The sequence below is a fragment of the Pseudophryne corroboree genome, chromosome 5 (genome assembly GCF_028390025.1).
Source record: "Pseudophryne corroboree isolate aPseCor3 chromosome 5, aPseCor3.hap2, whole genome shotgun sequence".
Taxonomy (NCBI): domain Eukaryota; kingdom Metazoa; phylum Chordata; class Amphibia; order Anura; family Myobatrachidae; genus Pseudophryne; species Pseudophryne corroboree.
The window spans coordinates 236,464,428-236,487,365 of record NC_086448.1 but is presented as its reverse complement, the minus strand read 5'-3'; the positions used below and the strand labels follow the sequence as shown (position 1 = coordinate 236,487,365).

The following is a 22,938-nucleotide window of genomic DNA, read 5'->3' as shown; positions in this document are numbered from 1 at the left end:
CCTATAAGTACTACATACAATGCTCCTGTTGCTATACAATACTGCTGCAGGAGCAGGTTGTTTGGGGGAGAGGGAATGATCAAGTCCTGGTGGTCTGGAGTATATTACCACAACCGCAATGTGTGCGGACAGTTTTGTCCAGGAATCCCCCGGCGTTCACCCGCTGGCAGTGATGGACGCGGGGGATTCCTGGACAACACTGGCCACACACATTGCGGTTGTGGTAATATACTCCAGACCACCAGGACTTGATCATTCCCTCTCCCCCAAACAACCTGCTCCTGTAGCAGTATTGTATAGCAACAGGAGCATTGTATGTAGTACTTATAGGACTATTTACAATTTATACCTTACTACTTCCCCGCTCATGCCCCAATGGATATCAATCAGAGTTATGCTATTTATCCCTTACATTAATGTATTTTTCTATTTGCATGTCTTTTACTAACAGCAGCAATTGAGTGTAAATTATTTTCTATTATTCTCTAATGTTATGTAGGTCCTCAAGAGGATGAAATAAGGTTTAATGCATCTATTGTGAGCCAGCCCTGAGCTCTAAACCTATATCTTTTCATTCATTAATCGGTTTTTGTTTCTATGGAGCAAGCAATAATGCACATTTTTGTGTTCTAACTTTTTTTGTGAGCCAGCCTTGAGCTCTTAATTTACCGTGTGGGTCTCTCCTAGTAAGCAAGCAACCCTGCATCTGAAGAGCATAATCTAGCCATTTAATCATACATATTTTCTCTGTGAACATACTATAGAATTTTTGTCAGTATATCTTCCACAACATGACATAGCGATTCCTTAAATTTTTGGAGGTGTTCTCTTATTACTACCAGATCTCCCATTTGGAGACATATACAATCAACACCTCTCCAGTGTATTGATATTTCCCTTTTTCTTTCTATTTTTCTTTCTATTTTCATTTATTCCCCACACACACTGGGGTAAATTTACTAAGGTGGGAGATTTTTAGAACTGGTGATGTTGCCCATGGCAACCAATCAGATTCTACTTACCATTTATTTAGCTGCTTCTAGCAGATAATAGATATAATCTGATTGGTTGCTATGGGCAACATCACCAGTTCTAAAAATCTCCCACCTTAGTAAATTTACCCCACTCTTTTCTGGAAATACCATTTCAGACCATTCTAGTCCTGATTCATGTAAAGTACAGTAAGCAGAGTGTGACCTCTCCTTCTTCTTTATTAAAGGCCCACGGCCATACTACCCTGAATACGCCCAATCTTGTCCGATCTCGGAAGCTAAGCAGGTATGGCCTGGTCAGTATTAGGAAGGAGAACCTCCTGAGAATACCAGGTGCAGTGGGCCATTTTTAAGGAAAAAACCTGCCCTATACCCCACAAACCCCCATACACTCTCTCATCTGGAAAAACCATCCCAGACTATCATGGTACCGATTTATTAGAGTACAGAAAATAGAAGTGTTTCTTCCTCTCTTTTCCCTCCATTAACGGCCCAATACCAATCTACCCTGAATACGCCCGATCTTGTCCGATCTCGGAAGCTAAGCAGGCATGGCCTGGTCAGTACTAGGACGGGAAACCTCCTGAGAATACCAGGTGCAGTGGGCCCCCGCATGCTCCACCCTTCTCACATTCCTCTTGAGTTCTACCTTGACTAACCTTAGAATCTTGCTTATATTGTTCTACCATTGATATCCTTAATTCAGGCATGCACAGTAATCTTTTGGATACCCTGGATCCTAAGAAACCATTTGGTATCCTTCACCATCCCTCTGATATTTTCACCTTCCCAATTATCTTGTACCTCATTTGCTAAAAAGGTTAAATAAGATTTTTTACTCAAACAGATAACATTATACACGAGTCCCATTTTCTTGTCCATAAGTTTTTTTATTCAAGGATTAATTAAAGGTTATGTTTTAATATTTTTCATTATACATACTATTCCTATCATAACAAATGAGTGCTCCCAAACAAGGGTTTTTTGTCTTTCTCTCCTGTCTTTTCCAATTGTAGTATAACCTACAAAATTCCTGGGAGCACCGCCAATCATTAGCAGTTTAAGATTCACTTGATAACTGTATGCATATTGGTATTTCATCGTAACAATTATTTTGGTACTCTAGTAAAATTGTTTGACTAGTGCGGTTCCACACAAAACACTTTTCTACTTTGACTAAAGGCCCATATACACGGGATAGATGTGTGCTGAGCGGTTCGCTCAGCACACATCTCTCACGCCGCTCAGCACAGCGCGATGTGTGCTGAGCGATGCGGGGGAGGATGTGGGACCGCTCATTTCACCCAGCGGGTGAAATGAGCGACGTGCTAGATTGAGCCTGCATGCAGGCCAATCTAGCACAGGCGATAGCGATGTGCGGGGCCGCACATCGCTAACGCTGAGGGGGGTACACACGAGTAATCTGTGCTTAAAATCTAAGCAATCTAGTCAGCTTGCTTAGATTTTAAGCATGGATCTCTTTGTGAGTACCCCCCTTTAGAGGCTCCAGATGAGCCTATTGGTGATGTGCTGAGGAAAATGGAAATTGCTCTTTTAATGCCTTAGTGGATGAAACTCTCTCTCCACTTGATGAGAGATTCCAGACCTTGGGAGCAGTTAATGAAAAATTTGGAGTGCTTGTAAACGTTCCCCATTTGATGAAAACAGATGTTTTCGAGCAGTGTCAAGCATTCAGCACTGCTTTAAGTCTTGATGGACAACCAGATATTGGGCCTAATTCAGTAAGGATAGCGGTGCCTCCCCGTCCTTGATGAAGCAGAAATTGCAATCGCATCACAATTTCTGCTTCATCGTAGAAATTAGTGATGGCTCCTGCCAGCACAGCTTAGCTGCGCCCGCAGGAGCTCCGCTGCCATGTTCAAGATCGCGGCGGCTGCATGTGAGATCACGCAGTTGCCATGATCACACCCCCGACATGCCCCCGTTTGGGCGCCTTCCATTTGTGACGCACCGCCCTCGCAGCGCTCAGTCTCCTCCCTGGAAACAGAGTGTTGCCCCCCCATCCCGGCGACAGCCTCTGCCTGATTGCCAGGCAGAGGCAATCAGATTTTCTGCAGCCCCCCCCCCCAGAAAGTGCGGGCACATGCACAGGAAGGGCACTGCGCATGCGCCCATGGGGCGATCAAAAAAATTCCGGTTAGATCGCGATTTGTGATCCAACCTGATTTAGCCCCATTGTTTGCAACGGACTTGCTGGAGAAATGCAGAGCTTCCAAAATTTTCCATTACAAAGTATGTTGAGTTTGGAAATACTGGTCAATGGATGGTCAGAGGACTTCATCATAAGTATAAATCATGTAGTCTCACAAAAACTATCATATGGTGATGTAATATATGACTTTAGTGCTAGAAAGTCAAGGCAAGTACGGATGTAAAACAACACTACTGTACATTTAATCAGCATTATTTTTCTCAAGTTTTGCACTACGTTTATTTAACTTTTTGATTGAAGGTTACACAATTCTTTTATTTATAGTGTATAGTTTGTTCTGTGGTATTTATATTGCTCTGTTTGGTTCCTTTATATTTATACTGTAGTTGTATATTTTGTATGTTGAGCAAGTGTATCTTAAAGAATAAAAGTAAGCCATAAATCAATGTGTTATTTTTGGTATCCATGTACTGTATAAACGCTAAAGCTGGGTACACACTTGGCGATAATTCATCCGTTCACATAGTCCAGTGTGTATTCAGTATATCGTTAACAATGCACGACTTCAACTTGAAATCTAAAGATACTGTGCAAGACGGTGTGCACTTGGATTAGAGATGAGCAGGTTCGGTTCGTCGAGATCTGAACACCCCGAACTTCACCTATTTTACACGGTTCCGAGGCAGCCTCGGATCTTCCCGCCTTGCTCGGTTAACCCGAATGAGGCCGTACGTCATCATCCCGCTGTCGGATTCTCGCGCGATTCGTATTCTATATAAAGAGCATTGGAGATTGAACGGAGAGGACGTGGCTACGTTCTCTGCCTGAAAAGCTCCATATCTGTGCTCAGTGTGCTGCAAATATCTGTGCTCAGTGTGCTGCAAATATCTACGTTCTCTGCCTGAAAAGCTCCATATCTGTGCTCAGTCTGCTGCAAATATCTACGTTCTCTGCCTGAAAAGCTCCATATCTGTGCTCAGTGTGCTGCATTGTGGGGAACACCAGTATATAATTATAGTAGTACAGTACAGTAGGCCATTGCTGTATCTTGCAGCTCCATGTCAGACTCAGTTCTATACAGTATCCTGATCATCAGTGCTCAATATCTGCTGCATTGTTGTGTGACCAGTATATACTATATATATTATATATAGTAGTACAGTGCAGCATTTTGGTGACCAACAGTATATAGTTGTACAGTACAGTAGGCCATTGCTGTATCTTGCAGCTCTGTGTCACTGCAAGTATCCATTCCATATCTGTGCTGCATTTTTGTGAGCAGTATATATAGTAGTACAGTGCAGCATTTTGGTGACCAACAGTATATAGTTGTACAGCACAGTAGGCCATTGCTGTATCTTTCAGCTCCGTGTCACTGCAATTATCCATTCCATATCTGTGCTGCATTTTTGTGAGCAGTATATATAGTAGTACAGTGCAGCATTTTGGTGACCAACAGTATATAGTTGTACAGTACAGTAGGCCATTGCTGTATCTTGCAGCTCCGTGTCACTGCAAGTATCCATTCCATATCTGTGCTGCATTTTTGTGAGCAGTATATATAGTAGTACAGTGCAGCATTTTGGTGACCAACAGTATATAGTTGTACAGTACAGTAGGCCATTGCTGTATCTTGCAGCTCCGTGTCACTGCAAGTATCCATTCCATATCTGTGCTGCATTTTTGTGAGCAGTATATATAGTAGTACAGTGCAGTATTTTGGTGACCAACAGTATATAGTTGTACAGTACAGTAGGCCATTGCTGTATCTTGCAGCTCCGTGTCACTGCAAGTATACATTCCATATTTGTGCTGCATTTTTGTGAGCAGTATATATAGTAGTACAGTGCAACATTTTGGTGACCAACAGTATATAGTTGTACAGTACAGTACAGTAGGCCATTGCTATTGATATAATAATATTACTGGCATATAATTAATTAATTATACACATTAAAAAATGGAGAACAAAAATGTGGAGGGTAAAATAGGGAAAGATCAAGATCCACTTCCACCTAGTGCTGAAGCTGCTGCCACTAGTCATGGCAGAGATGATGAAATGCCATCAACGTCGTCTGCCAAGGCCGATGCCCAATGTCATAGTAGAGAGCGTGTAAAATCCAAAAAGCAAAAGTTCAGTAAAATGATGACCCAAAAATCTAAATTAAAAGCGTCTGAGGAGAAGCGTAAACTTGCCAATGTGACATTTATGACACGAAGTGGCAAGGAACGGCTGAGGCCCTGGCCTGCATTCATGGCTAGTGGTTCAGATTCACATGAGGATGGAAGCACTTATACTCCCGCTAGAAAAATGAAGAGAGTTAAGCTGGCAAAAGCACAGCAAAGAACTGTGCGTTCTTCTAAATCACAAATCCCCAAGGAGAGTCTAATTGTGTCGGTTGCAATGCCTGACCTTCCCAACACTGGACGGGAAGGGGTGGCTCCTTCCACCATTTGCACGCCCCCTGGAAGTGCTCGAATGAGCACCCACAGTCCAGTTCCTGATAGTCAAATTGAAGATGTCACTGTTGAAGTACACCAGGATGAGGATATGGGTGTTGCCAGCACTGAGGAGGAAATTGACAAGGAGGTATCAGATGGTGAGATGGTTTGTTTAAGTCAGGCACCCGGGGAGACACCTGTTGTCCGTGTGATGAATAAGGCCATTGACATGCCTGGTCAAAATACAAAAAAAATCACCTCTTCGGTGTGGAATTATTTTAACAGAAATGCAGACAACTGGTGTCAAGCCATGTGTTGCCTTTGTCAAGCTGTAATAAGTAGGGGTAAGGATGTTAACCACCTAGGAACATCCTCCCTTATACGTCACTTGGAGCGCATTCATCAGAAGTCATTGATAAGTTCAAAAACTGTGGGTGACAGTGGAAGCAGTCCACTGAAAACTAAATCCCTTCCTCTTGTACCCAAGCTCCTGCAAACCATACCACCAACTCCCTCAGTGTGAATTTCCTCCTTAGACAGGAAAGCCAATAGTCCTGCAGGCCATGTCATTGGCAAGTCTGACGAGTCCTCTCCTGACTGGGATTCCTCCGATGGATCCTTGAGTGTAACATCTACTGCTGCTGGCGCTGCTGTTGTTGCTGCTGGGAGTCGATCGTCATCCCAGAGGGGTAGACGGAAGACCACTTGTACTACTTCCAGTAAGCAATTGACTGTCCAACAATCCTTTGCAAACAAGATGAAATATCACAGCAGTCATCCTGTTGCAAAGCGGATAACTCAGGCCTTGGCAGCTATGTTGGTGTTAGACGTGCGTCCGGTATCCGGCGTTAGTTCACAGGGACTTGGAGAATTTCTTGAGGTAGTGTGTCCCCGGTACCAAGGCAGGCGATACTGAGAATGTACACAGATGTCAGAAAAAGACTCACCAAGTGTCCTAAAAAATGCAGTTCTACCCAATGTCCACTTAACCACGGACATGTGGACAAGTGAAGCAGGGCAGACTCAGGACTATATTACTGTGACAGCCCACTGGGTAGATGTATTGCCTCCCGCAGCAAGAACAGCAGCTGCGGCACCAGTAGCAGCATCTCGCAAACGCCAACTCATTCCTAGGCAGGCTACGCTTTGTATCACCCCTTTCCATAAGAGGCACACAGCTGACAACCTCTTACGGACACTGAGGAACATCATCACAGATTGGCTTACCCCAATTGGACTCTCCTGGGGATTTGTGACATCGGACAATGCCACCAATATTGTGCGTGCATTACATCTGGGCAAATTCCAGCACGTCCCATGTTTTGCACATACATTGAATTTGGTGGTGCAGAATTTTTTAAAAAATGACAGGGACATGCAAGAGATGTTGTCGGTGGCCCAAAGAATTGCAGGCCACTTTTGGCATTAAGCCACCGCGTGCCGAAGACTGGAGCACCAGCAAACACTCCTGAAACTGCCCCGCCATCAGCTGAAGCAAGAGGTGGTAACGAGGTGGAATTCAACCCTCTATATGCTTCAGAGGATGGAGGAGCAGCAAAAGGCCATTAAAGCCTATACATCTGCCTACGATATAGGCAAAGGAGGAAGAATGCACCCAGGGCCGGTTCCGGGGCTTCTTGCGCCCCGGGCGGCATTAGGGGGCGTGGCTTCATACAGGGGGCATGGTCAGTTACGCCCCCTGTACTGTAGTAGGATGTGCGGTGCGCAATGATGTCATCGCGCACCGCACAGCAAAGGTCCTCTCCACGAAGGAAAACTAGACGCTAAGCATCTAGTTCCCTGCGTGGAGAGGACCTTTGCTGTGCGGTGCGCGATGACGTCAACGCGCACCGCACATCATTACAGTTAAGGTCCTCTCCAGGAAGGGAAACTAGACGCGTAGCGTCCAGTTTCCCTTCACAGTGGGCAGCCTACGAAGGGAAACTAGACGCGTAGCGTCTAGTTTCCCTTCACAGGACAGCGGGACAGCGGGCAGCGGCAGCGGGGGGCACCACAGCAGCAGAGGATCTTGCCATGGTGCGGCACCCTCCGGAAGGCGGCGCCCTGGGCAAAAGTCCTGCTTGCCCGTGGCAAGATCCGCTACTGAATGCACCTGACTCAAGCGCAGTGGAGAATGATTTCAACGTTGTGCAAGGTTCTGCAACCCTTTGAACTTGCCACACGTGAAGTCAGTTCAGACACTGCCAGCCTGAGTCAGGTCATTCCCCTCATCAGGCTTTTGCAGAAGCAGCTGGAGAGATTGAAGGAGGAGCTGAAACGGAGCGATTCCGCTAGGCATGTGGGACTTGTGGATGGAGCCCTTCATTCACTTAACCAGGATTCACGGGTGGTCAATCTGTTGAAATCAGAGCACTACATTTTGGCCACCGTGCTCAATCCTAAATTTAAAGCCTACATTGTATCTCTCTTTCCGGCAGACACAAGTCTGCAGTGAGACACTTGTCAAGTCAAGCGGAACGTGACCCGCCAACAGCTCCTCCTTCATTTTCTCCAGCCACTGGAGCTGCCAGGAAAAGGATCAGATTTCCAAAACCACCCGCTGGCTGTGATGCAGGGCAGTCAGGAGCGAAAACTGACATCTGGTCCGGACTGAAGGACCTGCCAACGATTACTGACATGTCATCTACTGTCACTGCATATGATTCTATCACCATTGAAAGAATGGTGGAGGATTATATGAGTGACAGCATCCAAGTAGGCACGTCAGACAGTCCGTACGTATACTGGCAGGAAAAAGAGGCAATTTGGAGGCCCTTGCACAAACTGGCTTTATTTTACCTAAGTTGCCCACCCTCCAGTGTGTACACAGTGAAAGGGGTGAGGAATCAGAGGATGATGATGAGGTGGAAATCTTGCCTCTGTAGAGCCTGTTTGAGCAAGGAGAGATTGATTGCTTCATTTTTTGGTGGGGCCCCAAACCAACCAGTCATTTCAGCTACAGTTGTGTGGCAGACCCTGTGGCTGAAATGATGGGTTTGTTAAAGTGTGCATGTCCTGTTTATACAACATAAGGGTGGGAGCGCCCAAGAACAATTCCATCTTGCACCTCTTTTTTTTTTATTTATCTTTGCATCATGTGATGTTTGGGGCCAATTTTTTTAAGTGCCATCCTGTCTGACACTGCAGTGCCACTCCTAGATGGGCCAGGTGTTTGTGCCACCCACTTGGGTCGCTCAGCTTAGTCATCCAGCAACCTCGGTGCAAATTTTAGGACTAAAAATAATATTGTGAGGTATGAGGTGTTCAGAATTGTCTGGAAATTAGTGGAAATTATGGTTATTGAGGTTAATAATACTATAGGACCAAAATTACCCCCAAATTCTATGATTTAAGCTGTTTTTGAGGGTTTTTTGAAAAAAAACACCAAAATCCAAAACACACCCGAATCCGACAAAAAATTTTCAGGGAGGTTTTGCCAATACGCGTCCGAATCCAAAACACGGCCGCGGAACCGAAACCAAAACCAAACACAAAACCCGAAAAATTTCCGGCGCACATCTCTAACTTGGATCTAGTTGCATGCCATCACTGACGAGAAGCAAACAATATCGTTCAATGTGTATGAACAATATCATTTGCATGGGGGATCTTGCACGATGTCACATCTGATGTAACATCGGCAAGTGTGTACCCAGCCTAAGCTTGATGGTGGAATTGTCTGCCAGGGGGCACCAACAAAAATCTTACTCTGATTGCATATAGAATACAGCATCAATTCAAGTAAATTGATATCATGTTAGATGGAAAGTCACACATTCAATTGTACTGTAAAGGGAACATAATAAAAGACAACATAATGTAACAAAGATCTTTCATATAAGGTCCGAGCCTTACATATTTGCTTAATACACAAAAGGAAACAAAACATTTTGTGTTAATGTTCTTTGTTGTTTTCATCAGGATTTAAGCTGTATTATGAATGTGAACTGTCAGTCATAACTATATTTGCTGTAAAAACAAAATCCCAAAAGGTTATTCTCATTTTATTGTCTGCAGTGATTTAATTCTCAGAGCACCAGAATGTGGTTACAAAATACTGCTAAGAGGAATCACCTTAGGCCCCAAGCAGAAAATGTTCCTAATACAAATTGACTGATTTCAGCAGCTGAGCATTTATGGTGTGTCTCTTTGCCTTGTTTAACTACCCCTTATCATGTTAACCATGTAATTAAGAACCCTTTACTTGAATGTATTTCTCTCAGTTTGTTCCTAAGGCAACATACTAAGTGACTAGAGCTTAGTGGCTAGAGTACTAAATAATTACCCCCTGATGATTTTTGCTCTTTTGCAGAGTCAGTGACACTCAGTGGGAATAATTAGGTGTTAATTACTCAAATCTATAAGGAGGTAAAAAGAATGATTGAGAAAAAAAATGGGTCAGAGCTTGCAGGAAACACTGTAAGAGCAGAATACCCTTTGTCATAACATGTTAGTATGGTCCATATTTATGAGATCACAAAAGGATAAATATGGCAATAAACACATTATACAAATATCTGATTCTCATGGACAACTAGTGGCCTTTTTTTTCAATCAAAAATTATGTGATTACATTTTTTGAAAACCGATCGGATAATGTAGTTTCTGAAATAGATTTACCTACTTTTTTTATTCAGTATTGTTTGGCTGTAAGATAAAAGAATGTTGTTTTTAAAGATTATTTATGGAGAAAACAAGGGACATCATGATATGTATTGCTGTTTATTTAATTAGACAAAAATGCCATTTTCTGCTTCTGTTACTTTAATCAATACTGCTGGCACATTAAGACACACTGATTCACCCAAACCATACCTCTATCAATCCAAACCCTACCACAGTGGTTCTGAAACTTGGTCCTCGGCCCCAAAACAGTTCACGATTTCCAAGTCTCCTCACAAAATCGCAAGTGAAATAATTAGCTCCACCTGTGGATCTTTTAAAATGTGTCATTGAGTAATGAATACACCAGTGCACCTGCTACTGTAGGTGACCTGGAAAATTTGAACTGATGACCGAGTTTGAAAACCACTGCCCTACCACAATCAATCAACCACGTGCATTATGTTCAACATTGTTCCATGGAAGTAGAGACTGGTGATGTGTAGCCTTTAATGACAGCTGCTATATGTGAAGAACTATAATCACATGCTAAACATTATAATGTATATTTAAAAACACAACGGCAGCCATATAAAAGATACGGAAGTTCAAAGGAAGTAGGTACAAAAGGGAAACCACTGTGATGTCCCTACAACTAAACTCTGTTCAGTTTCATTGGCATTGGAAAAATGGAACTCAGATGTGACTATGAAAAATGCAGACAGCAAAGACACTGCTTTCATTTGTCAGTACTGTATTTAATTTGTCAAATCACCTAATGCTAGCTATTACAGTATGTCAGTATTGCAGTATACACTTAAACATGTCATTATACAGTGAAACAGCCCTCATGAATGGCGCTCAAGCCATAATAACTAATAGCCTCAGTGGGTGGGAAGATGGGTCTATTAGATTGGCTCACTAGCTGCTGCTCAGGGTGCCTAAAGCTGGATACACACTATAACATTATCAGTCCAATCTTTCTGATTGGAGCAATAATCTGGTAATGTTTGGGAACAAATGACAATCAACCATTTGATCCCAGAAGCCGATAAATGATAAAAAAAACGGTCATTTGGATAAATTGGTTAAATCAAAAGGATTTAACCATTTTGTCTAAATGTTCATTTTTGTTTTCCAGTGTTTGGGGGAAACTGGCTTATTGTCATTTGCTCCCATACATTATCAGATTTTTGTTCCAACCAGACAGATCGGACAGATATTGTTATGCTGGGTACACACATGCACCCACCCAGTGCAGCTGTCAGTCACCACCAGCATCTGCGGGAAGTGTACGGGCGGTCGGCTGACCACCCATACACGCAGCACAATGCGCCAATATATTGTTAGATATATTGAATGTCGGCTATGCTGCAGGCCAGACGCAATATGTCTGTGAACTACCACATTCACAGACATACAGCTTGTATACACTGGCCGATAGACCCGGGTTATGTTGGCCGTTCAATAGAACGGCCGATATAACAGCCAGTGTGTACGCACCTTTATAGTGTGTATTCAGCCTTACAGACACTCCAAGCAGCAGAACAGTTCCCACGGCACTAGGGGAGAAGACATACTGTAGTGTCTCTCCCCACACACTGCAGGAGCCGTGAGCTGGAGGAGGGTGCGGGCTGTAGCTTAGGTCAGGTATGGATGGTATGGCCCCCAAGATGTTCCACCCCTCATTACAGCCCTGATTGTAAATAATATGTACAGTACTGTACATTCATGTAGTATACAGCATTAATTCTAATTCTCATCACTCCAGTGAGTTCAGTGGCAAATCCCTGTAACTGAATAATAAAATTTGCTGTTATTATTAGTGGATAGAGAACTACTAACTAAGGGGATGATTCTGAGTTAGAATCAAAGTGGCTGTATTTGCAGGCATCTGCAGAAGCCAGAATACTACCTTATGCTAATGCAAGATTTCGTTCAGAATCTGTTCAGTTACTGCAGGTTTCCATTAGAGATGTGCGACAGGCACTTTTCGTGTTTTGTGTTATGAGTTTGGTTCTGGTTCCATGCTCTTGTTTTGGATCTGGATTGGTTTTGCCAAAACCACCCTTTCGTGTTTTGGTTTTGGTTTTGAATCTGGATGATTATTGAAAAAAACATAAAAACAGCTGAAATCACATAATTTGGGGTAATTTTAATCCAACGGTATAATTAACCTCAATAACATTCATTTCCACTCATTTCCTATCTATTCTGAACACCTCACACCTCACAATATTGTTTTTATGCCAAAAGGTTGCACTAAGGTCGCTGGATGACTAAGCTAAGCTACACAAGTGTGCAGCACAAACACCTGGCCCATCTAGGAGTGGCACTGCAGTGGCAGACAGGATAGCAGATTTAAAAAATAGGCTCCAAACAGCACATGATGCAAAGAAGAAAAAGGTGCAATTAGGTAGCTGGATGGCTAAGCTAAGCGACACACGTGTGTGGCACAAACACCTGGTCCATCTAGGAGTGGCACTGCAGTTGTAGACAGGATGGCACTTAAAAAAACTAGTCCCCAAACAGCACATCATGCAAAGAAGAAAAAGAGGTGCAATGAGGTAGCTTTATGACTAAGCTAAGCGACACAAGTGTGCAGCACAAACAACATGGGACGTGCTGGAATTTGCCCAGATGTAATACACGCACAATATTGGTGGCACAGGAGAGCATACCCCAAACCACACACACACATGGCAAAGCTTGTAAAATTAATTTGTAAAATAATAACTCTTTTATTTGGAGCTATTATAATAATATGCAGCACAGGCGAGCGTAAATTATTTGGATAATAATATAAGTAATGTATATAACAATTTTATTTGGTGTAAATAATATACAGCACAGGACACCACCACTGGACTTATGGTACCACAAGACACCACCACTGGACTGATGCAGCACAAGACAGCACCACTGGACTGGACTTATACGGCAGTTGTACGGCAGTGTCAGACAGGATGGCACTTAAAAAAACTAGTCCCCAAACAGCACATAATGCAAAGAAGAAAAAGAAGTGCAAGATGGAATTGTCCTTGGGCCCTCCCACCCACCCTTATGTTGTATAAACAGGACATGCACACTTTAACAAACCAAACATTTCAGCGACAGGGTCTGCCACATGACTGTGGCTGAAATTACTGGTTTGTTTGGGCCCCCACCAGAGAAAAAGCAATCAATCTCTCCTTGCACAAACTGGCTGTACAGAGGCAAGATGTTGACCTCATCTACCGATTCCTCACCCCTTTCAGTGTGTACATTCTCCTCCTCTTCACAGAGTATTTATTCGTCCCCACTGGAATCCACTATCACAGGTCCCTGTGTACTTTCTGGAGGCAATTGCTGGTAAAGGTCTTCCCGGAGGAATTTATAATTCATTCTGATGAACATCATCTTCTCCACATTTTGTGGAAGTAACCTCCTTCGCCGATCACTGACAAGGTTACCGGCTGCACTTAACACTCTTTCGGAGTTCACACTGGAGGCGTATAACTTAGGTAAAATAAAGCCAGTTTGTGCAAGGGCATCCAAACTGCCTTTTATTCCTGCCAGTATATATACGGACTGTCTGACATGCCTACTTAGATGCTATCAGTCATATAATCCTCCACCATTCTTTCAATGGTGACAGAATCATATGCAGTGAGGGTAGACATGTCAGTAATCGTTGGCAGGTCCTTCAGTCTGGACCAGATGTCAGCACTCGCTCCTGACTGCCCTGCATCACTGCCAGTGTGTGAGCTAGGAAATCTTATACTTTTCCTCGCAGCCCTAGTTGTGGGAGAAAATGAAGGAGAAGCTGTTACTCACCAGCAGGTCTTTGCACCTCCGCACACTTGTGTCTGCCGGAAAGAGAGATACAACATAGGATTTAAACCTAGGATCGAGCACGGTGGCCAAAATGTAGTGCTCTGATTTCAACAGATTGACCATCCTTGAATCCTGGCAAAGTGAATGAAGGGCTCCATCCAGAAGTCCCACATACTTGCGGAATCGCTCCATCTTAGCTCCTCCTTCAATTTCTCCAGTGGCTTCTGCAAAAGCCTGGTGAGAGGAATGACCTGACTCAAGCTGGCAGTGTCTGAACTGACTTCACATGTGGCAAGTTCGAAGTGTTGGAGAACCTTGCACAAGACGGAAATCATTCTCCACTCTGCTTGAGTCAGGTACATTCCCCCTCTTTTCCTATATCGTAGGTGGATGTATAGACTTGAATGGCCTTTTGCTGCTCCGCCATCCTCTGAAGCATATAGAGTGTTGAATTTCACTTCGGTAGCACCTCTTGCTTCAGGTGATGGCAGGGCAGGTTCAGGAGTGTTTGCTGGCGCTCCAGTCTTTGGCACACGTGGCTGAATGTCGAAAGTGGCCCACAATTTTTTGGGCCACCGACAGCATCTCCTGCACGCTCCTGTCATTTATCAAAAAATTCTGCACCACCAAATTCATTGTATGTGCAAAACATGGGACGTGCTGGAATTTGCCCAGATGTAATGCACACACAATATTGGTGGCGTTATCCGATATCACAAATCCCCAGGAGAGTCTTATTGTGCGATGATGTCCCTCAGTTTCCGAGAGTGGTTGTCAGCGGTGTGCCTCTTACGGAAAGTGGTGATACATAGCGTAGCCTGCCTAGGAATGAGTTGGTGTTTGTGAGATGCTGCTACTGGTGCTGCTGCTGTTGTGGCTGCTGGAGGCAATACATCTACTAAGTGGGCTGTCACACTCATATAGTTTTACTCTGCCCTGTTCCACTGGACAGTGGGTACAACTGCATTTTTTAGGACACTGAGGACACTTTTTCTGACGTCTCTGCACATTCTCTGTATTGCCTGCCTAGTGAAGTGGAACCTAGATGGGATTTGGTACCGGGGACACAGTACCTCAAACAATTCTCTAAGTCCCACTGAACTAATGGTGGATACCGGACGCACGTCTAACACCAACATAGCTGTCAAGGCCTCAGTTATCCACTTTGCAACAGGATGACTGCTGTCATATTTCATCTTCCTCACAAAGGACTGTTGGACAGTCAATTGCTTACTGGAAGTAGTACAAGTGGTCTTCCGACTTCCCCTCTGGGATGACGATCGACTCCCAGCAGCAAAAACAGCAGCGGCAGCAACAGCAGGCATGCCACTGAAGGATCCTCCGGAGGAATCCCGGTTCGGAGAGGACTCCTCAGTCTTGCCAGTGACATGGCCTGCAGGACTACTGACATTCCTGACTGAGGAGGAAGTTGACGTTGAGGGAGTTGTTGGTATGGCTTGCAGGAGCTTGGGTACAAGAGGAAGAAGGGATTTAGGTGTCAATGGACTGCTTATACTCTTATCCAAAGTTTCATAACTTGACACTGACTTCTGATGAATGCACAGCAAGTGACGTATAATGGAGGATGTTCCTATGTGGTTAACGCTCTTACCCCTACTTTTTACAGATTGACAGAGGCAACACACGGCTTGACACCTGTTGTCTGGATTTGTGGAGAAATAATTCCACACCAAAAAGGTGGCTTTTTTAGTATTTTGCCCAGGTATCACAATGGGCTTCTTCATCCCACGAACAACAGGTCTCTCCCCCGGTGCCTGATTTAAACAAACCACATCACCATCAGAATCCTCCTCGTCAACTTCCTCCTCAGCGCCAGCAACACCCATATCCTCATCCTGGTGTACTTCAACAGTGACAGCTTTAATTTGAATATCGGGTACTGGACTGTGGGTGCTCCTTCCAGCACTTGCAGGGGGCGTGCAAATGGTGGAAGGAGCCACCTCTTCCCGTCCAGTTTTGGGAAGGTCAGGCATCGTAACCGCTGACACACTTGGACTCTCCCTGGGGATTTGTGATACCATCTTAGAATGCACAGTTCTTTGCTGTGCTTTTGCCAGCTTAACTCTTTTAATTTTTCTAGCGGGAGTATGAGGGCTTCCATCGTCATGTGAAGCTGAACCACTAGTCATGAACATAGGCCAGGGCCTTAGCCGTGTCGTAAATGGCATATTGGCAAGTTTACGTTTCTCCTCAGACCATTTAAATGTATTTATTTGGGTCATTTTACTGAACTTTTGACTTTTTGGATTTGACATGCCCTCCACTATGACATTGGGCATCGGCCTTGGCAGATGACATTGATAGCATTTCATCGTCTATGTCATGACTAGTGGCAGCAACTTCAGCATTTGGAGGAAGTGGTTTTTTATCTTTCCATATTTTATCCTCCAAATTTTTGTTCTCCATTATTTTTCTGTAGTTATATAACACAATATGTGGCACAGGAGAGCGTACCCCTACACCACACAGGTCAAACCCTGTAAAAATGATATTTGGATTTAATGTTAATAACCCCTTTATTTGGGGTAAATAATATATAGCACAGGACACTACCACTGGTCTGATGCAGGATAACACAGCGACACTGTAAGGGACTTATTATACAGCAGCACTGGACATATGGCAGCAGAGGACACCACCACTGTGACTGATCACTGGACTGACTGATGCCCAGGACACTACCACTGGTCTGATGCAGGACAACACAGCAACACTGTAAGGAACTTATACAGCAGCACTGGACATATGGCAGCAGAGGACACCACCACTGTGACTGGTCACTGGACTGAGTGATGCAGCTAAGACACTACACTGGACTGAGCAGCACAAGACAGCACTATAATTGCCACCCCACTTTCCCGCCCGCACAGACACTGAGGACAGAAACTCGTCCTCTCACTACACTCTCCAGGACTGGAGTGAAAATGGCGGCGATGCGTGGCTCCTTATATGATATCCAAACCCCGCGAGAATCCGACAGCGGGATGATGGCATATTGCCTCATTCTGGTTTCCAAGTAAGGCGGGAAAACCCAAGCAGGACTTGGATCCGGGCTCGAGACGTGAAGTTCGGTAGGGATCGGTTCTCTGAGAACTGCACCCGCTCATCTCTAGTTTCCATACATCTGTAAGCAGAAAGCACAAGCTGTGCTGCCCATTGATTTTTACACTAACAGCAGCATTATTAACAGCACTGAAACCAGTCCCATGCTAGAAGCAGCGATCTATCAGAAATTACCTTCTCTTCCACTGTGAATGACTCACAATCACAGAGAGTTATTGATTCCTATGACACTCCTACAAGTCAGGTTTCATGCCTCGCATTGTTGACATGCAGTTTATGCCCCAAAATCTCCAATTACATGGAAAGACAATATCTGGCCAAATTCCAGCCAACTCAGGAGGTATGCAACAATATGCATCTCTGCATGCGGTTGGGTTCGTCTGACCGGCGGTTGGGTGACTGACGGTCACCATACCAACGGTGGGATCCAGGCTTTTAGATGGCCAGCGGGGTGGGTGAGCACAGCGAAGCACCTTGCGGGCTCACTGCGCTCACCATGCAGCAGGCTTGGTGGCAAGCTGTGTCCGCCACAGGTTCTATTCCCACTCTATGGGTGTTGTGGACACCAATGAGTGGGAAAAATCCCTGCTGGCCGGCTTGCCAACCATCAGGCTGTTCACTGCTCGGAATCCCGGTGTTGATATAGGGACCGGCGGTCAGGAACTCACCATTTGTGTCAATGGAATCTGTCTGAGATTTGCATCAAGTGTTAATAGCCTTAAGTTTGTCCTTGGATTTTTTTGCCTTAAGGAATATTAGCATATTTTTATCTGCGTATTGCTAATTCTGTAGCAAAATGGAGGTATCATTATAGACCAAATTCAACAAAGTAGTGGTTGAAAAAATATAGCAATAAGCAAATATTTATAGTCTCACCTGCATGCTTGTGGCGGCTGTAGTATGAGCTGCCGGCGGCCGGGTCCCTGGCGGCCAGCATATTGGCGCCGGTATCCCGACCACCGGCTTGCCGACAGCGGGGCAAGCGCAAATGAGCCCCTTGCGGGCTCACTGCACTCGCCATGCTGCTGGCACGGTGGTGCTATTTATCCTCCCTCCAGGGGGGTCATGGACCCCCAACAGTGAAAAAAGGTGTCAGTATGCCGGTTGTCGGGATCCCATCAACCGCTATACTGAATACCATGCCTCGTGGCTGACATAAAAAATACATGGACTGACGGTTAGGTTGGAACACTGCTCCTAGTGTTAGGATGTTGCAACTACCCATTTTGAGTCACCTCTTCTAGGAGTAACCTATTATACCCAAGATAATCCATCGTAGTGCACCCAAGATGGCTGCCTCATCTGGTACCTTTTCGTAGGTGAAAAATCTATAAGCTGTGCTATTTATTGTCTAAAATTTCTGCACCAACCCTGCATGATTCTTATTGTGCACTCTAGGGTTTTTTTTTGTTGTTAGTTTTTTAATTATTTCTGTGTAATGCTCTACTTACTGTACTACTACATTCTTGTGCTAAGTACTATGGCCCTCATTCCGAGTTGTTCGCTCGTTGCCAATTTTCTCTATTTTGCGATTAGTCGCTTACTTTGCATGCGCAATGTTCGCAGAGCGCATGAGCTTAGTTATTTTACTCAACAGTTAGGTATTTTACTCACGGCATTACGAGGAGTTTTCTTCGTTCTGGTGATCGGAGTGTGATTGACAGGAAGTGGGTGTTTCTGGGCGAAAACTGACCGTTTTATGGGTGTGTGTGAAAAAACGCTGCCGTTTCTGGGAAAAACGCGGGAGTGGCTGGAGAAATGGGGGAGTGTCTGGGCGAACGCTGGGTGTGTTTGTGACGTCAAACCAGGAACGAAACTGACTGAACTGATCGCAGTGGCAGAGTAAGTCTCGAGCTACTCTGAAACTGCTGAGAAATGTCTATTCGCAATTTTGTGAATCTTTCGTTCGCAATTCTGCTAAGCTAAGAATCACTCCCAGAGGGTGGCGGCTTAGCATGTGCACTGCTGCGAAAAGCGGCTAGTGAGCGAACTCGGAATGAGGGCCTATGTTTTTGATGTCTGTAAAGCAACTTTGAGTCCTGCTGGAGAAAAGCACTTTATAAATAAAATGATGAGGAGATGATGATGATGATGATGATGATTACTATTATTGTTAGATAAAATGTTAATGCAAAATGTACCAACTTAATCAAACCATTGTATCTTGAGTTTTTTCATTTTTATTTTGATTGTTTCAAACATGAATTTAAATGAATTTTATTTAAAAACACATGTACTAAGTTCATATGGATATGGAAGGCTTGCTGTGCACTTAGAAAACACATAGTAGAAACAAATGCCCAGCAGCAAAGCGTGCCTGTAAAATGATATCTTAACTCTGTAAGTAGATATCACAAATGCATGTTTGTATTATTTTAATGTATACACCTGCACATCAATACATGAGTAAAGTTACGAATATGATAGTCAATGTAGGTCATCAATGGTTAGGTGGGTATGTGTGGGAGGTAGTGAAGGGCTCCAAGCCCGAATCTTACTTTCCTCTATCCACCTGTTCGCAGTAAAAGCACACAGAACAGGGCATATCTAAAGGAACTCATATATGTTTTTTTCTTTAATTCTGATGTTTTATCATCTACATATAGCATTTAATCTTAAACTTCGGTTAGTGTGTGTATATGCGTAGGATGAAGCATTCGTAAATCACAACTATGATATGTTTGCCGACCTGATTGTTGAAATGATTACTTTTTCCACTACTAAAGATTTTGCTCTTACAATAACATTTTCTTTGAAACATCTTTTCTCACCTTGCAATCTGTTAAAAGATGAGAACAAGCTACTTTGTAGATGTAAACTATACTGTATGTTTCAGAAAACATTGGAAATGTACAAGTTTTTTAAGAACAATACTATATGTGTATTTTATCACCGGAATTATTACGATCGCCCCCACAGGCGCATGCGCAGCGCCCGTCCTTCGCATGTGCCCGCACTTTCAGTCAGTGGTGGTTGCAGGGCGGTGGGGAGCAACGCTCTGTTTCCAGGGAGTAGATGAAGCGTTAAGGGGGCAGTGCGGCGCGAACGGGTGGTGGAGGCGGCCAAATGGGGGTGTCGGGGGCATGATCACGGTGGCTACGTGACATCATACACAGCTGCCGTGATCGAGAGTAAGTCTTATCGGACACTGGAACATGGGATTGCAGGATGGGGCTGGAGTTTGGCACTTAAATTGCTGTAAGTTTATTATTTATTTATTACCAGTTATGTAAATAGCGCACACATATTCGGCAGCGCTTTACAGAGAATATTTGGCCATTCACATCAGTCCCTGCCCCAGTGGAGCTTCTTACAGTCTATATTTCCTACCTCATGTTCAAACACACACATTCACAATAGGGTTAACCTACCAGTATATTTTTGGATTGTGGGAGGAAACCGGAGCACCCTGAGGAAACCCACGCAAGTACTGGGAGAATATACAAACTCCACACAGTTAGGGCCATGGTGGGAATCAAGCCCATGACCTCAGTGCTGAGAGGCAGTAATGCTAACCATTACACCGTCCATACTACCCTACATTTAAGTTAAGTTCCTCCCCTGTGCAGCCCCATGAAGCCAGTCTTCTTTAGGTGCCTTTGGAGTAAGAGCACATTTTAGAAGGACAATTGTTTAGAATTTTTCATTTAATTTATTTGAAACTTTCTAATTTTATTTTATGGTTATGTGCTGTGCACTGCTTGTAGTGTGAGAGTGAGTGCAATGGCTGCGGAAACTGTCTTCAGCTTGCTGGATGCAGGTGGTGTAGCGGTGTCCCCCCACAGCACTCCAGTCTCTGCAGAGACCTATGGGACCTGGGGACAGTGCGTACCCTTACCCTTTTAGAGGGTGCTGGGCAGCAGCACTGTCCCTGATGGCAAGCGCCAGTTTTATTGTCTAAGGCGGCTCCCTTGGATGATTGCACAGACACAGGACCTAACTCAGCATGTAACTCTGCTGCAGTGTTGTGGTAGGGGCGCGGTCCGGACAACACAGGTGTGTCCAGACCGTTTGCGGGGCAGACTGCGGCTGCAGCGCGACATGCAGCTGCTGCGTCCCGAAACATGGCACGTAGCCATCTGCCTTAGCAGCTATGCTACGTAGGCAGAGCGCTACCCTAAACATGCAAAAGCTTTACCACTGTGCAATGCTTTTGCATGTGTGCAGGGTGGGCTGGATCCGGAATGCGGGGTGGACTTGCCTGTGGTGGGCATCCCATGAATGTCAGTGTAATGGATCGTAGATATGAGATTTTGCGCACATCTACGATCCATGCTGAATTAGGCCCACAATACATCGGCTGTTAAAAAAAAAACCTGTACCACATACCCTTTCCCCTCACCGGGAGGGCAGTAGCACCTAGGATGGAAAGTGAAGCCATAGAGTGAGGGGTAAGAGACTGGTGCTGCTGGTCTCACCTCCACAAATCTGCAAAGTGGACCAGTCCTTTTTACTATGTATCACTTCACCATCTGTCAGAGGTCTGAACCTTTTTACAGGGTATGGTGCACATTCAACCACCATGGCATCCACCATAGCACCGTGAGATCTTAATCTAGTCCTATCACCTCTCAAACAGGGTCCTTTTTAGCCTTTAGCTTCAGCATATCTACAGTTCCTTAATTGAAAGCTGGTCTTCCATATGGCTATTGCCAGTGGTCGAAGTGGAAATTTTGAAGTGGGGGTATGCAAAGTCAAGGACGTAATTATGCGCGCACTTTGGGCGTGGTCACCCAAAAGGGCCATGGTCACCCAAAAGGGGCATGTCCAGTGTAGTAGAACCCCTTAAACTATCTAGTACTGGTGTCCCTTTCACCTTATAGCACACGGTACGAGCTGAAATTCACATTGTAGCACACGGTACGAGCCGAAATTCACATTATAGCACACTGAATGAGCTGAAAATCACATTGTAGCAAACTGAATGAGCCGAAAATTCACATTGTAGCACACTGAATGAGCCGAAATTCACATTGTAGCACACTGAATGAGCCGAAATTCGCATTGTAGCACACTGAATGAGCCGAAATTCACATTGTAGCACACTGAATGAGCCAAAATAGCACACTGAATGAGCAGAAATTCACATTATAGCACACTGAATGAGCCGAAATTCACATTATAGCACACTGAATGAGCTGAAATTCACATTGTAGCACACTGAATGAGCCAAAATTCACAGTATAGCACACTGAATGAGCCGAAATTCACATTATAGCACACTGAATGAGCCGAAATTCACATTGTAGCACACTGAATGAGCCAAAATAGCACACTGAATGAGCCGAAATTCACATTATACACACTGAATGAGCCAAAATTCACATTATAGCACACTGAATGATCCAAAATTCATTTTATAGCACACTGAATGAGCCAAAATTCACATTATAGCACACTGAATGAGCCGAAATTCACATTATAGCACACTGAATGAGCTGAAATTGTGACAGCAGGGACAGCCAGAGTGACGACAGGGAGAGAGAGAGTGACGACAGGGAGAGAGAGAGTGATGACAGGGAGAGAGAGTGACGACAGAGAGAGATAGTGACGACAGTGACGACAGGGAGAGAGAGTGACGACAGGGAGAGAGAGTGACGACAGTGATGACAGGGAGAGAGAGTGACGACAGTGATGACAGGGAGAGAGAGTGACGACAGGGAGAGAGAGTGACGACAGTGACGACAGGGAGAGAGAGTGATAACAGTGATGACAGGGAGAGAGAGTGACAACAGGGAGAGAGAGTGATGACTGGGAGAGAGAGAGTGATGACAGGGAGAGAGAGTAACGACAGGGAGAGAGAGTGACGACAGTGACGACAGGGAGAGA

General features: G+C 44.5%; 2 pseudogenes; both read left to right on the top strand.

Annotated features, from left to right (window-relative positions):
* Window positions 1–1,219: 1,219 nt before the first annotated feature.
* Window positions 1,220–1,337, top strand: LOC134930302 (5S ribosomal RNA; annotated as a pseudogene).
* Window positions 1,338–1,482: 145 nt separating this feature from the next.
* LOC134930345 (5S ribosomal RNA) lies at window positions 1,483–1,600 on the top strand (annotated as a pseudogene).
* The last annotated feature ends 21,338 nt before the right edge of the window (window positions 1,601–22,938 follow it).